Below are 10,269 nucleotides of genomic sequence, written 5' to 3' on the forward strand. Positions count from 1 at the left end.
CCCCCGCCCCCCCAGACCTGGCCTTGCCCGGGATAACCAGCAACCCCCCCCCTCCCACCCACCCCCGCCCCACCCCAACCCCCGAGGCAGGCCGGACTCACCCCCTCACCCTGCCTGCAGGCCGCCAGGTCGGTTCCGGCCCCACTGAACCCGTGCAGCCAGCGAGGCGCCGGGGTTCGGAGGGAGTGAGCGAGCACCCCATCTCCCAGCGCCCCATCTCCGGGACGGCACCATTCAATCAGCGGTACAACAGCCAGGGCTTTGCCAAAGCAGTTCTCGGGGCCTGGTGTGGGCGGACTCTCTGGGTCCCTGCGCCCCAATCTCTGAGTCTCTACTGAGCGCCCCCTCCCTGGGATCCTGGCCCCTCAACATAGCTCTGGGGTGTTTCGGGGTTTTTTGTTTTGTTTTGTTAGTCCTCACCCCAGGATACTTTTCCATTGATTTTTCAGAGAGGGAAAGACGGAGAGAAACATCAATGAGAGAAACACATCGGTGGGGTGTCTCTTGCACGCGCCCCGACCAGGGCCTGGGCCTGGGCCTGGGAGGAGCCTGCAACCGAAGTATGTGCCCTTGACGGGAATCGAACCCGGGACCCTCGGTCCACAGGCCGACGCTCTATTCACTGAGCCACACCGGCCAGGGCTCAACATCGCTCTGGGTGGCCCCCCCTCTTCCCACCCCTCCCCCAGAGCAGGATGACAGAGAGTCAGCTGCTGCAAGGAGCTCCCCAGCCCCTCCCCTCTGACCCCCTGCCACCGCCCCTACCCCCCCCCTCACCCTCACATTCCTGCACACGTCTCTGCAAACAATGCAAGCCCAGGTCCCCCCGGCTGACCAGCCCTGCTCCCCAGGCCGAGGGGCCGACAGGGGACAGCCCCCTCCCTAGGCGAGGAGCCCCCCAGGAGCCAGAGGTCAGGAGCCCTGGCCCCTTCCTCCCGGAGGAAAAACAACAGCCCTCCACCCCCCGCAGGGCCACCACATTCTTCCCCAGGGGAGAGGAGTTAGTTGACTTTGCACATAATTGACATCCTCCCTCCCCCCACTGCACCCATCCCCCAGCTCCAGGTGGGAGCCCATGGAAGTTTCTAGAATCAGCAGTATTCTTCTGGTGCATAGCAACACCTGGCGAGAACCCCCAAGGCAGCGGTTCTCAACCTGTGGGTCGCGACCCCTTTGGGGGTCGAACGACCCTTTCGCAGGGGTCGCCTAAGACCATCGGAAAACACGTCTATCATTACATGTTGTTTTTGTGATTAATCACTATGCTTTAATGATGTTCAATTTGTAACCATGAAAATACATCCTGCCTATCAGATATTTACATGACGATTCATCACAGTAGCAACATTGCAGTGATGAAGCAGCCACGAAAATAATGTTATGGCGGGGGGTCCCCACAACACGAGGAACCGTATGAAAGGGTCGCAGCATGAGGAAGGTTGAGAACCACTGCCCTAAGGGGACCCACACAGCGCACCCCCTCCCCTGCAGGGACATGCTTCTGCGTGAACGGGATGCGGGATCACCAGTGGGTCGGGTCACAGACGCCAGGCGGCCACCCCCTCCCCGGGGCCCGCAGCTCTGCGGCTCCTACCGCTGGCGGAGGCCCAACCGCGGCTTCTCACCTTCATGGCCGGGGCCTAAATCTCTGCCAACGGCGGTGACCACCTTTGCCATCGCAGTTCATGAACCTTCTGTACGATTGGTGCCCGTGAACGACCCCGCCTTCGGGGAGTCCCTCCTCTCTGCACCCTCAAATGCACAGGCAGGGGACCCCCACCCCAGCTCAGCAGAAGATGGGGTTTGGAGCCTGGCGGGCAAACCAGCTCCCCAAGACGCCCGGGCCCCCAGGGATCTGGGTCTGCCGGTCCGTCCTTCCATGCAAAATGCCAAGGGGAGGTGGGCATGCCGGGCGCTGGCGCCGACCTCAGGGGCCTGATGCCTGATGGACGCCCACCCACCCGGCTCCTGGCCCCGGGCCTGGGCACCCGGGTCAGCAAGAGGTGAGGACTCCCCGTCTCCCTGAATCACACCAGAGACCTTACAGCTCCCCAGGAGAGACCGCGGCTCTGCAGGGCTGTCCCTCCTCCAGGAGCAGCCCTGCGTCGGGGAACACTCGCCCACACCCCCCGGCCGTCCCCTCCCAGGACTAAGTCCGGTCCCTGAGTGTCTGCTGATGCCCAGACCCAAGTCCCTCGGAACCGGGGCCTGTGCAGCTCCCCCGCCGCCCCGCGCCCCGCCCGCCCCGCCTCGGGCGCCCACCATCCCCGCGAATGAATTAACAGCCCGGGTCAGCGCCGAGGCCGCCGCGCACGCAGCCGGGGCGCCAAAGGGCCCCGGACCCTGCAGGCCGAGGGGGCGGGGGGCGGCTCCTCCCCGGTGTTCCCGCTCCCCTCGCCTCCCTTCCCCCCGGGAAAGGTGTTCGCCTCCAGCCGGCGATGGCGGCGCGGCGGGGAACGGGGACCCCCGCGCCGGCCAGAGAAACGCGCCCTGAAACCAGACCCCGGCTTCTCTGAAAAGCCCCTTTGTCCGTCCGCCCGCTCCCCTCCCCCACGCGCCCTCCGCATCCCGGCGCCGGGGACTCGGCTCCTTTTGTCTGGCGGCGTTCGGGGCTTCCCGGAACCTGGCCGTGGGGACCCGGGGCGCGCGCGGGGAGGGCCCCCGGGGGAAGGTGGAGGCGCTGGGGACGGGCGCGTGGGGAGGAACGCGGGATCGCCACCCCCGGGAGGGCGCGTCCCCCCATGTCCCGTGGGGGCCCCTCTGCGGCGGCCGAGGGCGCGGGGTTCAGGGGCCCATCCCCCGGCCGCGGCCCCTGTTCCCCCCTTACCTGTCCCCGGCAGCTGCGGCGCCGCGCGCCCCGATCAGGACCCGCCGCCGCCGCAGGACCCGCGCGTCCAGGCCGCCGTGCCGGCCCCCGGCGCCTCCCCCCGGCCCGCCCTCCCCGGAGGTATTCCCTTTAACTTCGGCATTTGCAGCATCCCAAATGTTAAAGATCCCCAGGCATCTGTCCCCCGGGGCGTACCAAGGCGCGGAGGAGGGGGGACGGCGCGCCCGGGGGGGTCGGGATCCCCGCCCCGGAGGCGGGCGGGGCCGCGTCTGGGGCGCGGAGGGAGCCTGCGGGGGTGGGCGGCCGGCGCGGACCCCGGTTCCAGGGACCAGGCCGCCCCCCTCCCCCCTATTTCGGGCTCCCGAGCGCCGGACCCCCCCGGCGCGGCGTGTTCCCGGGGCCCGGGCGGGAGGAGGCGCCCCCTACGTCCGCGCGCGCCGCCCTCGTCCGCGCGCTCCGGCCGGGCCTGGCGGGGCAGCTCCGTGTCCCAGACCCCGGGCGGGAGCGGACCCCGAGGCGGCGGGGGCACCGCGCCCTCTCTCCCCGCAGGCCGGCCCCCTCCCCGCGCCCGCGCGCCCCGCGAGCCGCAGCGCTCCCTGCTCCGCCCGGCCCCGCGCGCCCGCCGCTGCGCACTGCGCGCCACGTGCCGCGTCCGCCCATCATCCATTCATTCCTTCACTCCGCTGCTCTGCTCGCATTTGCTCCACAAACCGGTTCAGGTTCATGCCCCGGTGCCCCCCAAACCCGCCCCCCGACATTGATCCAGCAGCAATAGCGTCCGGGAAGGCGGGGCCGGACCCGGGCGCGGAGGGGAGGGCCGAGCCTGGCGCAGGAGGCACAGCGGGCGGATTGGGGAGGTTTGAGCGGGAAGCCACGCAGCACAGGATGCACAAACGCGGAAAGGCAGAGGCGCAGCGCGGGTGCTGAGAGCTGCAGGAGGGTGCCCGGCCGGTGTGGCTCAGTGGTTGAGCGTCGACCTAGGAACCAGAAGGTCCGGATTCGATTCCCGGTCACGGCACAGGCCCGGGTTGCGGGCTCGATCCCCAGTAGGGGGCGTGCAGGAGGCAACCGATCACTGATTCTCGTTCATCATGGATGTTTCTCTCCCTCTCCCTTCCTCTCTGACATCAATAAAAATATATATTTAACAAAAAGCTGCAGGGGATGGAGCCTGCAACCCGGGCATGTGCCCTAACCGTGACTTCCTGGTTCATAGGGCAACGTTCAAACTCCGAGCCGTGCCAGCCGGGCCATTTAAACGTTCACCTTGCCCAGCTGGTGGTGTGGATCAGTGGTTGAGCATCTACCCTTGTTGAGGTTCAACTTTCAGTAGGGGGCGTGCTGGAGGCAGCTGATCAGTGATTCTCATCATGGGTGTTTCTCTCCTCTCCCTTCCTCTCTGAAGTCAGTTTTCTATATAAAATTTTAAAAATTAAAAGTAAATAGAAAAGAACAATAAATTCTCACTTATAAAAAACAATTTAATAAGTAAATAAAAATATTTATCTCATCTAAAAAATACACCTTCTCAGAAACATCTAGAATAATGTTTAACCAACTCACTGGGTCCCATGGGCCAGGCCCAGAGGACACATAAAAGTCGCCATCAGCTCAGCCGGCGTGGCTCAGTGGCTGAGCATCAACCTAGGAACCAGGGGGTCAGGGTTCGATTCCTGGTCGGGGCACAGGCCCGGGTTGTGGGCTCCACCCCAGTGTGGGGCGCGCAGGAGGCATCCGATCCATGATTCTCTCTCATCATTGGTGTTTCTCTCTCCCTCTCCGTCTCCCTTCCTCTCTGACATCAAATTTAAAAAATTTTTTTAGCCCTGGCTGGGTTGGCTCAGTGGATAGAGCGTTGGCCTCCGGACTGAAGGGTCCCGGTTCGACAAGGGCACATGCCTGGGTTGTGGGCTCGATCCCCAGTAGGGGGCTCTCTCATCATGGATGTTTCTCCCTCTCCCTCTCCCTTCCTCTCTGACATCAAATAAAAATATGTTTTTTAAAAAGTAGCCATCACACCCCTGAAGACTGACTGGGTCCCGGAGATGACAGGGGCCAGACTCACTCTGATGCATGAGCGACCAGACTGGGGGACTTTGGAAACAGGGAAGCCCTGGCTAGACAGCCGGCCAGGCAGGGGTGATGGCGCCTGACTCACGTGGGCCCCGGGCCGGGGGTGTGAGACGGGGGTGAGTCAAGAGCAGAGCTGAGTGACTGAGAGGAAGAGGGCGGAGGGGGGGATCCCCAGGTGTCTGGCGGGGTTCTCGCTGGGAGGAGGGGGAGGAAGGGGACCAGGGCAGGTCTCCATGGCCCGGCTTCCCTTATTTATTTGTTTGTTTGTTTTAATCCTCACCCGAGGATTTTTTTTTTTTAATTTATATTTTTTCTTTATCTCAGAGAGGAAGTGAGGAGAGACAGAAACACCAATGACGAGAGAGAATCACTGATTGGCTGCCTCCTGCACGATCGAGCCCACAACCCAGGCATGTGTCCCCGACGGAATCGAACCCGGGACCCTTCAGTCCAGAGGCCGATGCTCTATCCACTGAGCCACACCAGTTAGGGCCCAAGGATATTCTTCCACTGATTTTTAGAGAGAGTAGAAGAGAGAGGGAGAGACAGAGAGAAACATCGATGTGAGAGAGACACGTGGATGGGTTGCCTCTTGCACGCGACTGGACCAGGGCCCCGGGCGGGGGAGGAGCCTGCCACCGAGGTCGGTGCCTGTGAATCAAACCTGGGACACTTCTGCCCGCAGACCGACGCTCTATCCACTGAGCCACACCGGCCAGGGTTATAGCTGGGCTTCTGAGAGCTGCGTGGTGGCCGGGAGCTGACTGTCTGCCTGGCACACACCCTGGAGGGCTCCCCCCAACCCTCCCCTGCCCTGGGCCTGGTGGCTCACCCCCTCAGTCCGGGGCCCAGCAGCGGACCAGGCTTGGGACCAGGCTCAGGACCAGGCTTGCACCTGCCCAGTTGCTCACCCTCCCCTTCCTGCCCCCCCCCCCCGCCCCCGTGGGCTGGATTCTCTGGGACCCAGACCCTGCCCTGGCGATGCCCTCGGCAGGCGAGACGCTGGTGGGAAACCCCATGAGCTCAGCGGGGCCCCTTCCTCTCCTGACCGCATCCTGCAGCCCACGGAGGGTGCAGAGAGGGGGAGGGCGCTGCCAGCCGCCTGGGCCTCTGGGGGCCGGACCCTCTCTGCCAGGCACAGGCCGGTGAGCTGCTGAGCCACTCGGGGGTCCAGCCAGCGAGCTTGCCCCCACTCCTCGCGCGGAGAGACCCCTGAACCTGGCGCCAGGCCGGGCGTCTAGAGAGCGGCTGGGCGAAGAGGGCAAGCTCGGCCCTGGGGTCGGACCCGAGGGCCAGGAGGTGGGCAAGGAGCCCCTTCCCCAAACTACCCCCCCCCCCCGCCAGTGGGTCTCCCCGGGTTCTGAGGGCCACCAGGTCCCGTCCAGAGCCCAGCCCTGCCGCTCCCCCTCCCTCCCTCCTTCCTTCTCTCCTTCCCCCTCCGTCTCCCCCCACCCATCCCTCCATCCTGGGCTCCCATAGGCTCCAGGCCACAGGCCCTGCCGCATCCTCCCCTTTCCCTCCCGAGGCGCCCGTTGTCGCTGCTGTCCCGGAGGCCACCACCAGGGGGCAGCAGTTTGGCACAGGCCGCCCTTGGGGCTGGATTCTGGGGAGAATTCTAACCCTGGCAACTCCTCAAAGGTGGGGCTGTACAGGTGCATCTAAAATCGCCCCTGCCAAATAATAATAATATAATAATTAATAATAATAATAATAAATAAAATCGCCCCTGCCGCCTGGCCGGTGTGGCTCAGTGGATAGAGCATCGGCCTGTGGACTGAAGGGTCCCAGGTTCGAGTCCAGTCAAGGGCATGTACCTTGGTTGCGGGCACATCCCCAGGAGTGGGTATGCAGGAGGCAGCTGATTGATGTTTCTAACTCTCTATCCATCTCCCTTCCTCTCTGTAAAAAAATCAATAAAACATATATCTTTTAAAAAAATAAAATAAAATAAAATCGCCCCTGCCAAATAATAATAATAATAATAAATAATAAATAAAATCGCCCCTGCCAAATAATAATAATAATAATAATAATAATAAATAAATAAATAAATAAAATCGCCCCTGCCGCCTGGCCGGTGTGGCTCAGTGGTTGGGCATCCACAGGAGGTCAGGGTTCAAGTCCTGCTCAGGGCACATGCTGGGGTTGCAGGCTGGATCCCCAGTGGGGGGCGTGCAGGAGGCAGCCGATCCGTGATTCCCTCTCATCATGGATGTTTCTCTCTCCCTTCCTCTCTTTGAAATCAATAAAAAAATATATATATTTTTTTTAAATATATTTTATTGATTTTTTACAGAGAGGAAGGGAGAGGGATAGAGAGCTAGAAACATCGATGAGAGAGAAACATCCATCAGCTGCCTCCTGCACATCTCCCACTGGGGATGTGCCCGCAACCAAGGTACATGCCCTTGACCGGAATCGAACCCTGGACCCTTCAGTCTGCAGGCCGACGCTCTACCCACTGAGCCACACCGGTTTCGGCAATAAAAATATATTTTTAAAAAACAAGTAAGGAAAATGTGGGGGTGGTGGGGGCGGAGAAAAAAAGGAAGAAAAGACACTTATTGCAGAAAAAAAAAAAAAAAGAAAGAAAGAAAGAAAATGATTGCAGCTCAGGGGAGGATCCCGAGTGTGTTCACTCCGGATTGTCCACCCCCTCTCGTTATGGTCACAATAATTTCAGCAAACGAGCCCTGAGCAGGCCTGAGCCCTGGGGACCGTGACGGACAGGACTGGTCGCCTGGCTTCACTGACGGGAAGAATCTGGAGCTCGGGCCACAGGGGCTGTGCTCTGTGTGTGTGTGTGTGGGGGGCGGCCCCAGGCCTGGTCGTTGGAGGAAGTTTGGGGTTAAGAGCACTGCGGGGGGGGGGGGGGGCACCTCACGGACAGTCATTCTCAGAGCAGCGGGGAGGCTCATCAGCCCCCGCCCGTCTGGCACCTGCTGGGGGCAAACCGCAGCCTCTGCCCAGACGGCAGCCGTTGCCCGTGCACTTCCCGCTGCGCCTTGTCTGCGAGCTCGATGGAACCCTTCAAGGCTGCCCACCCCTGCCCACCCTGCCCGCCACCCCTGCCCCCACCCCTGCCCACCACCTCTACCCACCATCTCTACCCACCACCCCTGCCCCCATCTCTGCCCACCTCTACCCGCCACCCCTGCCCCCACCCCTGCCCACCCCTCCCCACCACCTCTACCCACCATCTCTACCCACTACCCCTGCCCCCACCCCTGCCCACCACCTCTACCCACCATCTCTACCCACTACCCCTGCCCCCACCCCTGCCCACCACCTCTACCCACTACCCCTGCCCCCACCCCTGCCCACCACCTCTACCCACCATCTCTACCCACCACCCCTGCCCCCACCTCTGCCCACCTCTACCCGCCACCCCTGCCCACCCCTGCCCACCTCTACCCACCACCCCTGCCCCCACTCCTACCCACCTCTACCCACCACCCCTGCCCACCCCTGCCCCTGCCCACCACCCCTGCCGACCTCGGGGTCAAGAGAATCCATACGGTCAAGTGTGTGCTGTTCACAAATGTGTGCACACCAGCCGGCTGACCGGGCTGAATCCACATCTTTGCTTCCTTTCTCTCGCCAGCAGGCCCCACCCGTGGGTCCCCCTTCATGCGCCCCTGTCACTGAGGCTGGGGGCCCGATGGGGGTGGGGGGTGCCGGCCACAAGGCGGGAGGAGAGCAGACCAGTGCCCTCTGAACTCACCAGCACCCAGACCTCGCTCTCTCCCAGGGTGGCGAGGGGCTGAGTCATCCCCGCCCGCCTGCCAGCCCTGCCATTGCCCTGCGCTCCCCAGATCACTCAGCACCGGCCTGGTTCCCACGGGGCGCCCTGAGAAAGAACTCGGGGTCAGGGAGGTGAGGAGGAAGCCAGAATTAGTCAGAGAATCAAAGCAGAAGCACACATGCCCGGTGCCAGGGGCTGCCCCGGCGCCCGGTGCCCAGGGGCTGACCTTTCAGAACCCAGCCCGGCTCCTGGCTCCCGGCTCCCGGCTCCCGGCTCCTCTCCTCTGGTGTCTGGTGATCATGGGGAGGGGGCGGCGGGGGGCAGGGGCGGCTGGAATGGATGATCCCCCGACCCGTCCTGGGCTGCGTCTGCCCACACACCACAGCTCACCAGCACCTTCCAGGACCCGGCTCCTCTGCTCTGTGAGGCCCCAGGAGGCTGGGCAGCCCCCGGAAGCAGGCAGCTGGCTGGGACAGCCGGACTCGGGGCCCAGGACTGACCGGCTCTGGCTCCGGCCGCTTAGCAGCTCCTGGTGAACGGCCCTTGAAAATGAAATGCTCAGCCCGGCCGAGTGGCTCCGTGGCTGAGCGTCGACCTAAGAACCAGGAGGTCAGGGTTCGATTCCCGGTCAGGGCACATGCCCGGGTGGCGGGCTCCATCCCCAGCGGGGGGCGTGCAGGAGGCAGCCGGTCCATGATTCTCTCTCATCATGGATGTTTCTCTCTCTCCCTCTCCCTTCCTCTCTGAAATCAACAAAAAATATATATTAAAAAAAACAAAAAGCTGATAGAACATCGCGAGACTAGAGAAATGGAGGTGGGGGAAGGGAGACACCTTACTCCATCCAGCACAGCCACCCCGGGCATCTGTCCTGTTCCCTCCAGCCTGTCCGTGTGCCGTTTTATAAAACATGCATAAGGCTCCCCCTTCATGTTGTCTCCTATCATTTCACATTGTGACACGGGCCTCAGGGCCGGCCCTCACCAGGCCCAGCTGCAGGCACGGGGGGATGGGGGGGAGGCACACGGGGGGCGGGCAGGCACACGGGGGGGGGGGGGCAGGCACACAGGGGGGCAGGCACACGGGGGGCGGGCAGGCACACGGGGGGCGGGCAGGCACACAGGGGGGCAGGCACACGGGGGGCGGGCAGGCACACGGGGGGCGGGCAGGCACACGGGGGGCGGGCAGGCACACGGGGGGGACAGGCACACGGGGGGGGGGCAGGCACACGGGGGGCGGGCAGGCGTGGAGTGAAAGAAAAGGCCCTTCGATCAGGGACCTCGGGCTCTGACCCCAGACAAGCGCTAAACAGGTCAGTGAAACGATGGTATCAGGTCAGGCAGCACCAAGAGGAAAAACAAACCGGAGACCCGCTTGGGGACCGGAAGGGGCTTCGGGGCGCACACAGCACCCAAGATAACAGAGACTTTGTATCCTCCAGGCGCGGGCGTGGGCGTCGAACAGCGAACAGCGAGTCTGTTGCCTCCTTGGACTTATCATTTTCCAATCTCTCTTTAAGCGACACCTTCACATTTGCATGGCACTGAGTTTCAGAAGCCCTTCAAGGACTTCTTTCATCCTGAAAGCAGCCGCCGCTGTCTGACCCGGAGGAGGGTGAGGCGTG

The 10,269-nt window shown here is 62.9% G+C and overlaps 1 protein-coding gene across 2 annotated transcripts in view; it reads right to left on the minus strand.

Moving 5' to 3' along the window:
• The window catches only part of CAMSAP2 (calmodulin regulated spectrin associated protein family member 2), a 67,485-nt gene that overhangs the window by 13,633 nt on the left and 43,583 nt on the right, over positions 1-10,269 (minus strand). Inside the window, exon 1 of one of the 2 annotated variants that reach the window (XM_036355069.1) lies at positions 2,828-2,955. The exons of the other annotated variant lie outside the window; for it this stretch is intronic. The gene's annotated coding sequence lies outside the window, so the exon portion shown is untranslated. Of the gene's footprint in view, positions 1-2,827; positions 2,956-10,269 lie in introns of those variants that run through there. 2 annotated transcript variants of the gene reach the window in all.

The sequence above is a fragment of the Myotis myotis genome, unplaced genomic scaffold, assembly GCF_014108235.1.
Source record: "Myotis myotis isolate mMyoMyo1 unplaced genomic scaffold, mMyoMyo1.p scaffold_m19_p_21, whole genome shotgun sequence".
Taxonomy (NCBI): domain Eukaryota; kingdom Metazoa; phylum Chordata; class Mammalia; order Chiroptera; family Vespertilionidae; genus Myotis; species Myotis myotis.